We start from the raw sequence: 19,637 nt of genomic DNA on the forward strand, positions 1-19,637 counted from the left end.
TTTTCTCTTACTGATGCTGGAGGACTGACTATGCAGGCTGATGATGTAGGGGTTCAGAATATGTCACCCCAAAATATGCCATATTGGCATATTGATTATTTTAATTAAAGGTACTTACAGTTCATGAAGGACATTGACCTTCTTCTGTCCTCATGAAAGTGGGTGACGAAGCTCCCATGTGAAAATTATATTCCCTGTACCAGGAGGGTAGAAGGTATCTTTATCACCAGAGACAGGAAATTTAGGGTTCGGAGGGCTGTATAAATAAACCTCGTTAATTTTTCACCATCTACTACCCCAAGCCCAAACTCTGCCTTGTCAATTCTTCACAAATTTATTGTTTCTTTGTCTAAAAAATAATAAAAGCTTCCTGGTATGGTTACTTCTTTGAGTCTCAATGTTTTATAGAGCTTCTTTATGTACAAAATTAAATTTGTTTTTATCCTATTAATTTGTCCTAATGTCAATCAAGTTATTAGACCAGCCAAAAAACATAAGGGAAGAAAGAAACATTTTTCTACACCTATAGAAATAAAAGTGATGTTTTCGTAGGTAGGAATGAATATCAAGAAAGATACATATGTGAAGTTAAACTTTTTGCCCACCATTTTAAAAATTCTATCTTAGTGATATTTTTGTGAATTTGATTTCAAAGGCAAGGAAAACAAAAAACAAAAATAAATGGAAATACATCAAATTAAAAAGCTGCACAGCAAAGAAAACCATCAACAAAACAAAAAGGCAACCAACAGAATGGGAAAAGGTTTGCAAATGATATTTCTGATAAGAAGTTAATATCCAAAAAATATAAAGAAATTATACATCTCAACAACAAAAAACACCCTGATTAAAAAATGGGCAGGGAATCTGAATAGACATTTTTCTAAAGACGACATACAGATAGCCAAACCACATGAAAAGATGTTCAACATCACTAATTATTAGGGAAATGCAAATAAAAACCACAAAGAAATCATCTCACACCTTTTAGAATGTGAGATAATTTATCTATTATCAAATAGATAAATAACAAGTATCAGAGAGGATGTGGAGAAAAGAAACCCTAGTACACTTGGTGGGATTGTAAATTGGCACAACCACTATGGGAAACAGTATGGAGATCCATCAAAGTTAAGAAAGTTAAAAATAGAACTACCTTATGACCCGGCAATTCCCCTTCTGAGTATCCGAAGAGTATGAAAACACTAACAAAAAGATACATGCACTCCTGTGTTCATTACAGCACTGTTCACAATAGCCAAGATATGGAAATAACCTAAGTGTCCAATGACAGATAAATGGATAAAGATGTGATATATATAATAGAACACTACTCAGACATAAAAAATAAAATATTGCCATTTGAGACAACATGGATGGATTTTGAGGGTATTACGCTAAGTGAAATAAGTCAGAAAAGGACAAAAATAGATTTCACTCACATGTAGACTATAAAATAAAAATAAATTAATAAAACAAACTCATAGATAACAATGACGGTTATCAGAAGGGAAAGGGGTGGGGTAGGGTGAAGTGGATAAAGGTGGTCAAATAGATGGCGAATAGATGGAAACTAGACTGTTGGTGGTGAGCATGCATAGTATATACAGATATCAAATTATGTTGTATACCTGAAACATGTTATTAATGTTACCTCAATCATAAAAATAAATAAATAAATACATTTCTGATATAATTGTGATGTGGCTCACAAAACAAGTAACATATTTCCTAAAATAAGGTTTCTTATGCATCATCGTCTGTAAAAGTGTTACACATTTCCATGTTTGATTTTTACAACAGTCCTCAGGTATTTTCTGAGTAGTGCTGTTTAGGGAGGAAATAGATACAGATGGTGAGCATTGCTTGAAAATATTGTAAGATGATCAGAAAAATCTGAAACAACCTAGAGCTAAGGGTTGAGACACGCAAGAGACTGCCTAAAGATAGGGAGGCAAAGCCAAGGAGAGGGTTTCTTTGAGAAATTAGGGCTTCAAAAATGATCGTGTATACTGTGGAATTTAGAAAGCTATGCACATACCCGGGACAGGATACGTGTGCTCAGAAAAGAACTGAGAAGACCCTAAACACACTATTAGATGACCTATAAACTCAGTGCAAACCGGAAGTGAAGGGTTAGGGAAGGTTGTAAACAGCCTAAGAGTTAAACGGTTGCCTCAACGCAGCCCACCCACAAAGTTAAGCAACTAACCAAAGAAAAAGCCAGAAATCAAGCCTTGGTCCTGTAATCTAGTTCAGTGTCTCACCACAATGGGCCCTCTCAAAGTCAGGAACGGATGGTACTGGAGCCCAAGACAGGCTGCTCTAAAATATCCCACAATGGCGTATTGATTACTTTGAATTAAAGTTACTTAACCAGCAGCCAGTGCCAGAAGGGCACCTTGACCCTCCCTCGTCTCCTCGAATGCGGGAAATAAATCTCCCTGGTGAAAGATGTCCGCCCTGCAGCCGGGAGACACTCGTATTGCTAGAGTCAAACAACTCAGAGACAAAAAGTCTGTGTATTCAAATCTCATTGCCTCCTTCCTAATTTACTACATTTTAAAATTCCTCATTAACAAAAGCCCAGACCTTTGTAATGAACGCTATCTTCTTTTGTTCAGTCAATTTCTCACAAATTTATTCTTTGTCTGATAGAATAAAAAGATGCTTAGTTTGATCATTGCTTTGAGCCTCATTTTATGATTGAGCATCATATTATGATTCTTCCATGCACATATATTGAATTGATTTTTCTCCTTTTAATCTAGTCTTGTGTCAATATTATTGTTTTATTATTAGTCCAGGCATAAGAACTAAAGAAAAGTAGAGGAGGGAAATTCACCCTTTCCCCAACAATGGTCTAATAATATCTGCTCTTTAGGAAAAGAACAAAGGCTAACTTAGTAGAATGCCCACATCCTTAAGAACTTAAATGTGTTATCTCATATATTCTGAACAGCAACCTTTTTGAGTAGGTACTGATACTATCCTCACTTTACAAATGAAGGAACTGAAACTGGAAGGTTGAGTGCTTTGCCTAAGATAATACAGTTAGTAAGTAGTGTAGCTAGGATCTAACTCAGGCTTGCTTAATTCTTGCACTCCTAGGTTGGTCCCCAGGCTAAAAAGTTTGCCTTGCTTTAGTGACATCTGACAGAAGGACTAAAGGACACCACCGTTCTCACTGATTAATTGCTTCTGTTTAATCTGTACTAGAGTCTACAATGGAGGGCTTCTAAGAGCTCTTCCGTGGGTCCTTCCACAGTCCTCACCATTTCCCTCCCTTCTTCAGTTGAAAACAATTTCTTTCGTTTTCTTTGAGCTTCCATAACCTTGTAATTCTTTCCTGTAACATGCGGACTTCCTAACTTGTAGTTATCTGGGAGCATCTCTTAAATTCTTGAAATTTATACTAGACATCACGTTTTCTCCCCATTCCCACTACACATACACAGACATCGACATAACAAATTACAGACATAATAGATGTTGAAGGAATAAATGAATTTTATAAAATTGTGCACCCAAACTTGTCTATATACCTTAAATCGTATTTCCTTTAAGCTTCTAATTTAACACTGAAAATGAACACTGGAAATCGCCTTGACTAAACCTCTAATTTCACAAATTTGTAAACTGAAGTATAGAGATATTTGGCGACTAGAAATAAATTCACCACTCCATCCTTATCCAGCACTAGCACTTTTCTTGGTACATTTAAGTATGGACTATAGACTAGTGGTTACCAGAGGGTAGAGAGTAGAGGAGGAGGGTGGAGGTATATGGGGTGAAGGGGGTCAAATATAAGGGGGTAGAGGTAGGGTAAAATGGGTAAAAGTGATCAAATATATGGTAGCTGAAGGAAACTGGACTTTGAGTGGTAAACACACAATAGAATATACAGATGTCGAATTCTAATGTACACCTGACAATTATATAATTGTATTAACCAATGTTACCCCAATAAACTTGATTTTTAAAAAGTTAAAAAAATAAAAGCAAAAAAATAAACAAAATAAAAAAATAAATAAAAACTTATTACATGGAATAAGGCAAATGTCCAAAGTAAAAACAGTAGTTTGAGGAGTGTGATTAGGTTTCTTTCTTAAAATAAAAATTTTAATATTGGAAAAGATATAAATTGTATTTACAAGCAAGTGGCTTAAGATCATAATTTTACAACGTAGAAGAGGCCCTTTTAATAATCAAATTCTCATAGCTAGAAAATGAGTTCACAACTCCCATAAGTGCCTATCTGGAATTCAATCCTGAGGCGAGGGCCTGTCTGGAGATCATCTATCTTGAGGAATGGCTCACAGCCTCAGAACAAACCTAGACTTCTAAGACTACTTAGAGAATCTCTCCATCCCTAAATCAGATTCTATTGGAAGCTATGTGAAACTAATTTTAAACAAAAGTATAAAATGTGCTAAACAAAAGCTATTTCTGGCTGTTGTAAAATCTTATCCATCTGATCTAACCTGTTGATAGAAGAAAACTTTCCATGCCTCTCTCCAACATGCAGTGCCTAGGAAAACCATATGTTTATAAAACCAACTTAATCACTTACTGGTTTGGAAATAGGATTTCTTCATCCAACAATGGAAATGTAGGATGCAAGTACATTTTATTTATTTAAAAAGACCTATGATGTGCTGCAACTAGTGAGCCAATGACCTCTTTGGGCTAGAAGAAGTAGTTCTGAGCCAGGCAGGAAAAAGAAGAGTATGGCTTGAATCTTGGGGAAAAGAAAAACTTGGCATGATCAAGCTTTGGATAATAAAAGAGGTCCACTCTCAGTTACAAAGCTTGACATAATCGCTACTGAAAAATTCACAATACTGACATCGTTCTCAACCTTTTATAAACTTTTAAAAAGAGATGGTAAATAGAAAAACTATCTGTTATATAACTTTCGATGTAGCATTTTCTCAGTAGCATTTTCTTGAATTGAATCCTAAAGCTAAATTAAGTTCTTTCCAAGACAACAAAAAGGCTCTGCTCATTGATGTCTCTGTAAAAATATCTAACCCCAATTAAAACTGAAATAGTCACAGTGACATATGTCTATGTACAAGTATAGCCAAAGAGGGCTAATCTATGCCCTTTCTCAAAATATTCACCTTTAAGGAATAAGGTTGAAAAAAAAGGTTGATAAAATATTTTCTAAGCACATATTTGATTAAGGATGTATGTCTAAAGTATACAAAGAACTCTTAAAACTCAATAAGAATAAAATAAATAATCTAATTAAAAGTGGGCAAAAGATCTGAACAGACACCCAAACACCTCACCATAAAAAAAATATATAAGATGGCAAATGAGCATATGAAAGATGCTGAAAAGGATATGTCATTAGATTGCAAATTAAATCAACAATGAGATACCACTACATGCCTATTAGGATGGTTAAAATCAAAAACAATAACACAAAATGCTGATGAGGATGTGGAGCAATAGGAACTCTCATCCATTGCTGGTGGGAATGCAAAATGGTACAGACATTTTGGAAGAGAGTTTGGCAGTTTCTTAAAAAACTAAACGTAGTCTTACCATACAATCAAGCCATTATGCTCCTAGGTATTTACCCAACTGAACTGAAAAATTATGTACACACAAAAACCTGCACACAAATACTTATAGTATAGCTTTATTAATAATGGCCAAAAATTAGAAGCAGTGGCAATGTCCTTCAATAAGTGAATGGAAAACCTAACTGTGGTACCTACATACGATGGTATATAATTTAGTGATAAAAAGAAGTAAGCTATTAAGTCACCAAAAGACATGGAGGACCTTAAATATTTATCGCTTAGTATAAAAAATAGTCTGAAAAGGCTATGTACTGTGTAACATTCTAGAATCGACAACTATATGACATTCTAAAAAAGACAAAAGTATAGAGATACTAAAAAGATCACTAGGTGCCAGGGTTTGGAAAGTGAGGAAGAGAGGGAGGGTTTAATAGGTGGGGCAGTGAAACTATTCCGTATGATATAGTAATGGTGGATACATTGCATATGTATTTGTCAAAATCTATACAACACACACACACAAAGTTAATGTAAAGTATAGATGTTAATTAATAGTAATACATCAGCATTGGTTCATTCATTGTAACAAATGTACCACACTGATGTAAGTTAATAGGAGAAACTATGGAAGGGAGGTAAGGGAGTATATGGGGACTGTCTATACTACTTGCTCAATTTTTCTCTAAGTCTAAAACTGTTATTTAAAATAAGTCCCTTAAATAATGCAAATAGTTTTTCTTTCATCCCTCAATATGCTTCGTCTAATGTTAATATCTTATATAATCACAGTAAAATTAACAAGAAAGAAAATTAACATAAAAAATATATTATTAACTAAACTACAGACTTTATTTAAATTCCATATTTTTTTTCCACTGTCCTTTTCCTGTTACAGGATATTATCCAGGATTTCACATTGCATTTAATTGTAAAAACTCCAGTCCTTTTTTTTTTTTTTAAATTTTATGACCTGGACACATTTAAAAGGTACTAATTTATTATTTTGTAGTTTGTCCCTCAATTTTTACTTTTTCTTATGCTTGAAATGAAGTTATGCATTTTTGGCAAGAAATCCCACAAAAACAATATTGTCTTTCTTTTTTTTAAGGGATTTATAATGTCTTATTACTGGTGATTTTAATCTTAGTTACTTAATTAAGACAGTGTCCTCTGAGTTTCTCCTCTGGAAAGTTACTATCTTTGTTTTGTAGTTAATATAAGTATCTTGAAAGGAATACTTTGAAACTATGCAATTTCTACTTATTCTTAAATTTTCACACATTAATTTTAGTAGTCATTGGTATATGTTGCCTGCAAAAATTATTACTGTGATATGTGCTCAATTTCTATATTTTATTTTAAATTATTTATATTTTATTTTAAATTATTAATTGGAAAATTGTAAGAATAGCTTTCCTTAACATTTATTTATTAATACAAGAATAAACTCATGTATAAAAAGACACGTTTAATTGTTAAGTCAAAATTTATAAAAAGATATGACATTTTTGAATATCTATATAATAAATAGCACAACAATGACATTTATAAAGCCAAAGTGCTTAAGATGCAAAGGAACAGATATGAACTAATGATAGGAAATTTTAACATGCCATTTGCAGTATAAGACAGATAAAGTGGACAAAAATAGGTATGGTTATTAAACATAAACCATCATGTAGATTTTATGGATATATGTCAACTGCTATAGCCCAGTACTAGAGAATAGATCTGCTCAATATACTATTGGAAAAAATATATTAATCAAATTCTCACAAATATTAATCAAAGATTAGATTACAAAGTTGACACCAGTAAATTCTACAAAGTAGAAATATTACAACTATGCAATAAAACTATAAATTATTTTTAAAAAATGTTAAAGGCCCTTTGACCTAAAAATCAATAAAATTTTCTACATCCAGCTAAGCTCTCCTTTAGGTATGAAGGAGAAATTAAGACTTTTCAAGACATACAAAAACTAAGAGAATTCTCCACTATGAGGCTTGCACTACAGGAAATATTGAAAGGGGTCAGTTCACCTAAAACAAAATGACCAAAAAAAAAAAAAAAATACATAATGAAGAGTAAAATGACTATCAGGCAAATAGAAGCAGAGGAGTGCAACCCTTACTAAGAACAGGGCATTATAAACTTAAATAATAATAAGAGAATTGTTAAAATAAGATAGTAATGAACATTCAGCATACATAGGGACAAATTGAGATAACAATGACTGAAAAGGGAAGGATTCAAAGATCCAAATTCGCAAAGGGGATTGGAGATAAGGCATGCGCAGAAGAAAATAGACTGACTACTGTGTGTGTGTGTGTGTGTGTGTGTGTGTGTGTGTGTGTGTGTGTGTGTGTGTATATATATAAAACTTTAATATATATATAAAACTTTATATATATATATAAAACTTTTATATATAAAACTTTATGTATATATAAAACTTTTATATATATATATATATATATAAAACTTTCCTTTTCATATTTGTAATTGTAACCACACATCAAAGATTCAGAACTGAAATATATAACATAAAACAAGAGGAATCAGAGGGAAAACCCACAAAAGCCAACCAAAATAAAGAAAACAGAAGCACAAGGACAGTAACCATTGGAAACACCAAGCAACCAGAAAGCAAAAGATAAAATGGCTATAAGAAGACCTCATATTTCAATAATCTCCCTAAATGTAAATGGACCGAACTCATCAATAAAAAGGCACAGAGTTGCAGATTGGATCAAAAATCAAAACCTAACCATATGCTGCCTCCAGGAGACACATCTCAGCTCCAAAGACAAATATAGACTCAAAGTGAAAGGGTAGAAAATGATATTTCAAGCAAATGGCATTCAGAGAAAAGTGAGAGTAGTGGTATTAATATCAGACGAAACAGACTTCAAAATAAAAAAGGTAAAGAAAGATACTGAAGGACACTTCATAATGATAAAGGGAATCATGCACCAAGAAGATGTAACACTTATTAATATCTGTGCTCTCAATCAGGGAGCCTCGAAATATGTAAAGCAATTACTAACAGAACTAAAAGGAGAAAGAGACCCTATTGTAGTAGGGGACCTAAATACCCCACTGTCAGATATGAACAGATCATCCAAACAGAAAATCAATAAGGAAATAACATCCTTAAATGACACATTAGACCAATTTGACATAATTGACATTTACAGAGCCTTCCATCCCAAAACAGCTGCTTATACATTCTTCTCTAGTGCACATGGAACATTCTCAAGAATCAACCATATACTGGGACACAGAGATAGCCTCAACAAATATAAGAGGTTTGAAATCATACCAGCCATATTCTCTGATCATGAGGCTTTGAAACTAGAGATGAACTGCAAAAAGAAATCGGGAAGAACCACAAATATGTGGAGATTAAACAACATGCTACTGAAAAATAACTGAGTCAGAGAGAACTAAAAAGAGAGATCAAGAGATACATAGAAACAAATGATAATGATAGTACAACATATCAAAACTTTTAGGACATGGCAAAAGTTTCATAAGAGGAAAGTTCACATCATTACAGGCCTACCTCCAAAAACAAGAATGAGCCCAAACAAACAACCTAACGCTTCATCTTAAAACACCAGAAAAAGAAGAACAAATGAAGCCTAAAGTCAGCAGAAGGAAAGAAATGATCAAAATTAGAGCAGAAATAAATGAAATTGAAAACAGAACAAACAAACAAACAAAAGCAATAGAAAAAATAAATGCAACAAAGAGCTGGTTCTTTGAGAAGGTTAATAAAATTGACAAACCCCTCGCTAGACTCACTAAAGAAAAAAGAGAAAGGACACAAATAAACCAAATCAGGGATGAAAGAGGGGAAATTACAACTGACATCGCAGAAATACAAAGGATCATACAAGAATACTATGAAAAAGTATATAACACCAAATTTAATAACCTAAAAGAAATGGACAATAAGCAAATACAGTAAAATCTCTGGATACAAAATCAATGTTCAAAAATTCATAGCTTTCCTATACTCTAATAATGAAGTGCCAGAAAAAGAAGTGGAAAAAATAATTCCTCTTGCAATTGCAACAAAATAATAAAATATCTAGGAATAAATCTAACAAAACATATTAAAGACCTATATAATGAAAACTACAAGACCTATTAAAAGAAATTGAAGAAGATACAAAGAAATGGAAAGATATTCTGTGTTCTTGGATTGGAAGAATCAACATAGTTAAAATGACCATATTACCTAAAGCATTATACAGATTTAACGCAATCTCCATCAAAATCTCTTCTGCATTTTTTAAAGAAATAAAACAAAAAATCATCAGATTTGTATGGAAGCACAAAATACCCTGAATTGCCAAAGCCATCCTGAGAAAAAAGAACGAGGCTGGAGGCATCACTCTGCCCAACTTCGAATTATACTACAAAGCGACACTAATTAAAATGGCATAGAATTGGCAGCAAAACAGACACATGGACCAGTGGAAGAGAATCAAGAGTCCAAAAGTAAGCCCATATTTATATGGGCAAATAATTTTCAACAAAATAGCCAAAAACATATAGTGGAGAAAGGAAAGCTTCTTCAATAAATGATGCTGGGAAAACTGGAAAGTCACCTGCAAAAGAATGAAACTAGACTGTTTTCTATCATCATACACCAAAATTAACTCAAAATGGATTATGGACCTAAATATAAGATCTGAAATAATAAAATGCATAGAAGAAAACATAGGAACTAAACTCAAGTACCTTGAACTTAAAGAGTATTTTATGAATTTGACCTCAAAGGCAAGGGAAGTAAAAGCTAAAATAAATGAATGAGACGACATTAAACTAAAAAGCTTCTGCTCAGCAAAGGAAATTGTCAACAAGGTAAAGAGAGAACCATCCAAATGGGAAAATATATTTGCAAGCAATACTTCCAATAAGGGCCTAATATCCAAAATATACAAAGAACTCATATGACTCAATACCAACAAAAAAACAAACAATCCAATCAAAAAATGGGCAGAAGACCTGAACAGACACTTCTCCCTAGAGGACATACAAATGGCCAACAAATATTTGAAAAGATGCTCAACATCTCTAGCTATTAGTGAAATGTAAATCAAAACCACAATGAGATACCATCTCACACCTGTTAGAATAGGAATAATCAACAGAACAAGTAATAACAAATGCTAGAGAAGATGCAGAGAAAAAGGAACCCTCATACACTGCTGGTGGGACTGCAAATTGGTACAGCCACTATGGAAAACAGTATGGAGGTTCCCCAAAAAACAAAGAATTGACCTACCATATGATCCAGCAAACTCTCTACCGGGTATTTATCCCAAAGACTTGAAAACCCATATCCAAAAAGATGTTTGCACACCGATGTTCATAGCAGCATTATTCACAGTGGCCATGACAGGGAAGCAACCGAAGTGTCCTACGATATATGATTGGCTAAAGAAGCTGTGGTACATATATGCAATGGAATATTACTCAGCCATAAGAAGAGATGAAATACTGTCATTTGCAACAACATGGATAGACCTCGAGATAATCATGCTAAGCAAAATAAGCCAGAGAGAAAAAGTTGAAAATCTCATGAAATCACTTATATGTGGGATATAAACCTAAAAGCAACAAATGAACAGGACAAACAAACAGAGACACATGGGCATGGACTATAGACTAGTGGTTACCAGAGGACTATAGAGTAGTGGTTACTAGTGGGGTGAGGGAGGAGGGGGAGGTCGACGGTTAAAGAAGGTCAATTATAGAGGGTTAGGGGAAGGGTGAAGTGGATAAAGGGGATCAAATATATGGTAGCTGAAGGAAACTGGACTTTGGATGGTAAACACACAGTAGAATATACAGATGTCAAATGATAATGTACACCTGAAAATTATATAATTGTATTAACCAATGCTACCCCAATAAACTTAAAAAAAATAAAAAATAATATAAAGCTACCTCTATTTGTAGACAATATTTCTGTATAGTTAGAAAACCCTAACATATCAATAATAAAACTGACTCAAAAAATTCATCAAGGTATGAATAAGGTATTCAGTTAGGTACAAATTAATATACAGAAATTAATAAACTTTATATATTCAAACAGTAAACAGTTACAAGACATACTGATAGGGGAAAATAACCTTTTATCATAGCAACAAAGAAAATTAAATATTTAGGAACAAAATTTTAAAATGTGCAGAACCCTTATAGTTTAAAGAAAAAAATTAGACCACTCCTGGAAGATATTAAGGTATATTTGAATAAATTGAAAGATATTTTTCTATTTCTGGATAGGATGACTCAACATGAGAAAGATATTTGTTCTCAAATGGTTTATACAGTTGATGCAATCCCAATAAAAATACCTACAAGATAGTATAGAGCTAGACAAGTTGATACTAAAGTTCATATGGAAAAGGAAACAAGCAAGCCAGGGCAAAACTGAAACAGAAAGACTATGAGGGATAACTAGTCTTACTAGATACTACAATATATTATTAAGTACCTACAATTAAAACAATATAAGACCAGAGCATGATGAGGTGAACAAACAAACAGAATAGATCCATGTGCATATTAAATTTTGTATATTATGAAGAAGACATCACATATTGCTGAGGGGGAAAATATATTCTTTAAATAAAATTTGTTGGGCAACAAGTTTGCTGCTTAGAAAATGAAAATACTATACCTTAGACTATACTCAAGAATCAACTCTAAATGTATCAAAAATCTAAATGTAAAAAAGAAAAAAAGGGAAAGAGGGAAAAAGAAACAGAATAAGAACTAAAACATAGATGAATTCTTTGATAACCAGGAGTAGAAAAGTTTTTCTATGATTAAAAATCCAGAGATCTCAAAATATAAGGTATATAAATGTGACTAGATAAAAATTAAAAATTAAAACTTGCTTAGCAAAACAAAAACAAAAAAACCATGAACCCATTCAAAAGACAACTGACACTGGAAGAAAATATTTGCCATATATGAAAAACTCTTAAAAGTGGATGAAATGAAGTAAAAAAAAACTGATAGAAAAATGGGCAACAGATATGACACAGAAAATGCATTAAAAATGGCCCTTAAATGTGGAATAAATTTTTCACCCTCACTCATAGTTATATATATGGCAAAATTACACTGAGAAACTATTTCTCACTAATGAAATTAATGAAAATTAAAAGTGTGACAACATCTTTTGGCTAGATAATGGGGAAACAGAAACTCTCGTGCATTCCTGGTGGAATTACAACTGGCGTAATAACCCTCTTGGAGGAGGATTTGTCAAGATATGCATCTACTATCTGCTCAGTGGTTGCTGAGTCACACCTAATAATTTACTGTAAAGATATATCTCCAACAAAATGAAAATGTGTATTTTCATGGCTATTTATTTACAATTTAAAAAAAAATAGTGAAAAGCACTGGATGCGTCTACAAAGGAATGTGATTGAATAAACTATAGTATGTCCATATGAGTTCTACATGGCTATAAAAAAGAATGAGAAAGTTTTTCATGTGGTGTGATTTCTAGATATATTGTTAAGCCCCAAAAGCTCAGTTATAAAAGGAAAAGGGAGTAAGTATGTGGATGAATTTAGAAAAGTAAAAATTACTTGTTATAAAAATGATTTGAGATATAATATTTTATCTGTTACACGAACAGCCCAAGCCATACTTGCTCCATCTCTCAAGCAATTAGGCCTGCTTTAGGTGCCTCCAGGTACTAAGCCAATATCTTACCCTGCGTTCTCCAAGAATACCCACGTGGGAGCCTTCTTAAGTCCTTCACTGCCTCTTAAAGGACCTGTCTCGAAATCAAGAAATTGAAGGGGAACTAGACTGGGTCTCATTAATAGTCGGGGGAAGGAAATAATCAACTTATCTGTGTGTTCACAAGTTCCCCTGTCTCACATCCCTACCATCTGCCTTGAACTCAAGTTTTTAAGTGCATCTGTCAGGCCCTGAATATTCTTATGTCTGCACTTGGCTCTCTCACCTTGTCTTAACTTCCTAGACTCTATCATCCCCTTGCTTTGCCACATTCCTAACACAGACTGATAAGATGCCTAACGTGACTTTGATTTTAAGTGTTCCTGAATTCCTGAAGCAGTAGAGCTGACAACAAGTAAATGTTCTGGAATTTAAAACAAAAAAGAGACACTATCTTTTACTTATCAGATTAGTAAAAAAATAAAATAAAATTTGATTATAAAAAATGATGGCAGTTTTACAAAAGAAAGAGATTCTTATATACTGCTGGAAATGGTACCAATTGGTATAGTACATAGAGAAAAATTTGGCAATATCCATCAAAATTTTTAAATGCACCAATCCAAAAACCTATGAATTCTTTTTCTAGGTGTATACAGTCTGGAAAAACACTTGCATGTGTTTACAAAGGAGGCAAATATAGGAATGATTTTGTAATCATGAAAAGTATCTGTAAGAATGAATAATTAAATGCTTCCATCATTGGGAAATACCTAAATTAACAATTTTATGTCCAGACTGTCAAACACAATACAACAGGGGGAAAAAAGCAAATTAAAGAATGGCATTCACCATATATTAGAATTTATAAAGAAAAAAGGAATAAACCTACCATAAAACCCACAAACATAAATATGATATAAATGTATTTATGATATATTTTATAAATATATAATTATAAATCTTTATAATATGCATGAATGTGTGTATGTGTGTACACATATATGTACACATACACATATCCATACATATATATAGTCTATGAATCTAAACTTTTGTATACAAATAAATCTAAACTTTTGTATACAAATAAATAGAAAATGTTGGAAGAATAAACAACAAATTGATAGCAATAATTATCCTTAGAAAGGGATTAATCAAAGGGAAACACTCTATTTTCTAAATTATTTTATTTTTTATGAAGTATATTAGTATTCATATATTGCTTGTGTGATTGAAAATTATTAATAATAAAAACAGTTACAAAACATACCTCCTTTTTTCCTCCAATACATACCAAATGTCCTGAAAAAGGTTTAGATTTTCAAGAAAGATTCCAGGTAAAGTAGAATGGCACTGAATATCTTTATTAAGCTGTTTCTCCCAAAGATAATGTTGGTTTCATTGTCAGGATTTAAATTGCCAGGGCATATTAAGAATGATCAGGTTTCTTTTTTTTGTCTGTTTGTTCGTTTGCAAGGGAATATGTCAGAATCACATTAGGCAGCAGGCTTTCTCTCCTTTCAATATGCAATGAATCACTTGAACTTCTCACAATGCAGATTCTGATTCAGTAAACTGGAGTGAGACTTAAGATCTGCATCTCGTTAGGACAAACTCATCTCTGGATAACACTTTGAATTGCTAAGCTCTGTTAATTAGTCTGTTTTCTACTTTCCTGGGGTAATCAGTCTCTTAGAAGGCTGGAAATTCACCTACTTGTGTAGTCCCCTCTCACATTTTGCTAGGGCTTTTGTGACAATTAGCTTATGGGTAATATGTTACTTCCAAGATTTTGTTAGAAAAGACTTCTACCACGGGTGTTCTCTGTCTGTCTGTGTGTCTCTTTCTCTCTCTGTCTCATTCCCTCTGGGGAAGCCAGCAGCCTTGCTATGAAGCGGTATATAAAACAGTAGTGTGGAAAGGACCATATAGTGAGAAACTGAGTTCTCTGGCTAAAAGCTACTGAGGTTCCAATGCCTACTACCATGCGAGAGAGTTTAAAAGTAGATCCTACAATTAATTATAGCTAAACATTGGCATGAGCGTAGCCCTGTCTGATAGCTTGACTGCAACTTCATAAAATACCCTGAGCCAGAACCACCCACCTAAGCCACTCACAGATCCCTGATCTTCAGAAACTATATGAGATAATATATAGTTGTGGTTGTTTTCGGCTGCTAAGTTTTGTGATAATTTATTACACAGCAATTGGTAACTAATACCATTAGTTAACTATTTTACAATACCTTTTTGCAGAGTCTGCACTGATTAAGTAAAAAGTTGCAGTTATTTATGGCTAATCAGAAAAGAAATAACTAAGATCTTATAACTGGAATGTCTTCTCGCTTTAATCATCATGCTTTAGTATCATATTCATAAGAAGTATTGATGACAGGAATCATCATTTTTTTTTTCATAGATTTGGAATCTGATGGGTTCAGAGAAGCTTACTGTCTGTCTAGTATCATACAGCAGGTTAGCTGAACCTGGACCAGACCTCCACTTTTCATATTTCCAGCTCCCATGGTTTTTGTCATTAAACTACCCTGCCTCTGCTTACCATTTCTATCCAACAGTTGGTTAGTGGTCAGCTAAATAAAGAAGCTGGGAAAAATTCAAGAGTTTAAATTCAGGCAGTAATGCCCAATATAACAGTGAGAGTTGTAATGAGAGCTACCAGCTGTTATATCACTTGTGCCATTATTATTTTATAAGATATTTAGATGAACTGTCATATTGTGTATAGCACTGAACCTAATTGGCAAATCTCCCATCAACTTTTCATGTGTCAGCTACTTGATAAAAACTATAATTAATTCTTTTTCTCCTGTTTTATTAAGATTTAATTGACCTAGAACACTATATAAGTTTAAGATGTACAGCATAATGATTTGACTTACACATGTTGTAAAATGATTACCACAATAATTATAGTTACCATTCATTATCTTATATAAATACAAAAAAAAGAAAAAGAAAAAAGTTTTGCCTTGTGCTGAAAGTTTTTAAAACCTTCTCTTTTAACAACTTTCAACTATAACGTAAAGCAGAGTGAACCATAGTCATCATGTTGTATATTACAACCTTAATACTTACTTATTTTATAACTTAAGGTTCTACTTTCTGACCACCTTCATCCAATTCCTTCTCCCCCCAGGCCTTGTCTCTAGTGACCACAGATCCAATCTCTTTTTCTGTGAATTGGGTTTTTGTTTGTTTGTTTGTTTCTTAGATCCCATGTGTGAGATCATACAGTGTTTAATTTTGTTACATGTTAATAAAAGCATTTAGGAATGAAATGGGATTGTCTTCATAGTTTCTTCAGTGTTTTGGTTGGAAGGATCTATATAAAACTAACAACCAATATGACCTGTCTTCCACATTCAAGAATGCACCTGTTTGGCTGGAGGATGAGCTGGTATTTGGTTATCTGGCATCTATGTTTATTCGTGAGTCTCTGAAACTTTTCTGCGTGATGATAGTTTCAGTCTTGTCTTTGTATCTTTGGCGATACAGAAAGCATGAGACATTGAAGCCTCATTTTATGAACTGGGAAAACTATTTAGGAGGATAAAATTTTTTTTCGAGCTAAGAAAGTATTTGTCATCTTAAAACAAACATCCTTAGATTAATTTATGCGATGGTTTCAATTCCTTTACTTTAGTGTGGAAACCACCTGAAATTAGAAAGCCTGGCTAGGGTGGTAGCATCGTCACCCATTAGCTATATGATGCTTTGATAAAGTTGCTAAACTTCAGTCTCTTTACTATAAAATGAGATTATTAATGCTATATTCCTTATAGTATTTTAAAGAGAATTAAATAACTTAATACCTGCAAATTATATAGCATAGAGCCTATGACAATAACTTTTGGCAAATGCTGAAAATCTATTATTATTTAATAAAATTTTCTTAAGTGATAATAATCAGGCAATGGAACCATGTTTTTCCTGCTTTCTGTAAATTTCTGGAGAAGACATTTAGAAAAAATGATAGTGAGTGAGAAGGAACAGGAGTTAGAAAAGTAAAAGATAAAGATAGTTATATTTATTAATTTTAATTCTCTTTAGGGATAGATCATATCAAACTTTGGGAGGAAACTATGTATTATGAAGTACATATCAAACATTTGAAATATTCTTTTAGTCTACTAAATATATTTACCAAAATATTCACTTGGCACCTAAACTAAATACTTTTGAGAGCTATTTACCTTATTTCTTCACGTAAGTTGTAATGTACACAACCATCTTTTCCAAATGATGTTTTGAAATATGAAGCCTGGTTTCCAGTTCTATAGAAGGTTTGTACTCCTGTTAGAATTTCTGAGCCTTCCATTCATTAAGATCCAGATGAAATGTGTCATCTTCAGTAAAGCCTTGCTCAAGTCCTTCAAGCAAAGACAACATTTTGAAACTATTCCTGTCAACACTGTATGCTAAACATTTATTTGCATACTCCTTTCCTCCACTAGATGGCAATCACATAAGACGTACAAAGTTTAAAATTTTCTTTTATTTCATCTTTTGCAGGGAGGGGATACATAAATATTAATTTAGTGACAATAGGAACAAATTTGATTCTTTACTGTGAAGTGAATACATAGAAATATATAGTATACTGAGATCTATATCTATATATTAATATAGATACAGAATTTAATTCATAGTATTTAGAAAGAGCAATGAATGACCTTACTCTCATGCCAGACCTCTGTGGTTTTTATGATGCTGTGATGACGAGTGCTGAGACTATTGACAATTCTTTCTGGTCCCAAAGTGGCTTCCCAACAGTTTCTTTTGGCAATGGCTCTTGGCAGTGGCTCCTGGCACAGGCTCTCAACAGCTGCTTTCATCTGCAAGGCTCTGCTCTAAGATGTCTCCCTCTGGCAGTGAGTCCCCTTGCCAAAACTCTAGGGAAGCAGCAGGTCATCCTGTCTTACAGGGCATTTGCCTCCCACATTCTTCCCTTGGTGCCTGGTTCTTTGGGCAGTTACAGAGTAAAATCGTTTGGTTTTTTTTTTTTTTTTTTTTTTGAGGGATTAAGTTCAAAGGTATGAAAATAAAAACCTTAAGTTATATAACACAGTACTATCTTCTTTGTAATTTTCTATGGTCTATTCAAAGCTTCCTGAGGTGTGGATCCCCCTTTGGAGTTGTAACTACTTGAGGACATTATACTAATCTTCAGTGATGGGGAGAAGACCAACCTAGTAGAGATTTTACTATCTTTTCTTATCTTTCAGATTTTACTATCTTTTCTTATCTTTTGCCCTTCTTCTGGCAAAAGCATTTTGGTGTTCTTTTGGAGATGCTTCCTTCACCTAGTTCCAGTGCATGTGTTTGAGGTAGAGCACATGATACCCACCAACCCATTTGTTCAAGGGCTTATACTATGTTCTCTGTTGCACAGAATCTAAGTTGATCCAAGCAAAGGAATTCCAGGAGTTTTATCTATATGTGTAGATAAACTGTTTTTCTGATAGCTTTGTTAAAGATAAAGGATCTTCAGCTGTGGGTGGCAACTGGGGGAGATGGCCTGCCTATGTGAGTGATTATGAGTGTGTGTGTGTGTGTGTGTGTGTAAGAGAGAGAGAGAATGCTTACCTGCCTAACCCCCTCTAGCCATGTACTTCCCTGTTATATGATTCCTTAAATTACTTTATTATTATTTTTATTGTTATTGTTATTCTTATTCTTTGCATAAACTAGTTTGAATTAGGTTTCTGAAACTCATAACTAAGGAAACGACTTGCCCATCTTTCCTTTCATAACTACCATATAATCAGGTAACCAGAATTCTCAAGATAGTTTTATTTCAAAAGTTTCTTATTTTCCCTATTAATATATTTTTATTTTAATATTTTATACTTTAATATATGTTTTTGAAAATAAATGGTAATTATGCCCATAGAACACAAGGATACCAATGTAAACCAAGTTTCTCCATAGTTATCTTGGGCCTTTTAGTATTCTTTTATAAATCTTAAATTACAAAAGATATTAATGATAGTTACTTTTCCACACAGAATTGTTGTGAAAAGTAGTATTTGTAAAAACAGAAAAGTATATGCATCAAATAATAATGTTTCAGCTTATATAGCATATAAAATAAAAGCATGTACAAATGTGTGATTTTAATACTCTTATCTCTGTGGGTAACTTTTCTACAATTGTGAGGTGCTTGTGGAGGGTGATGTCTCTCTTAACAGCATAAGCCTTGAAAAGAGTGTCAACATCCTGACAGCACTTAGCACAATTTTTATTGCTTGTGAAATGCCCTTGGTTGGATGCTTGATCTGGATATGATCCTCAGGAAAGTTTTTTTAGTAAAGAACACTACTAAGGTCAGGTTATTCTTACATGAAA

The sequence above is a fragment of the Pteropus medius genome, unplaced genomic scaffold, assembly GCF_902729225.1.
Source record: "Pteropus medius unplaced genomic scaffold, Ma_sr-lr_union100, whole genome shotgun sequence".
Taxonomy (NCBI): domain Eukaryota; kingdom Metazoa; phylum Chordata; class Mammalia; order Chiroptera; family Pteropodidae; genus Pteropus; species Pteropus medius.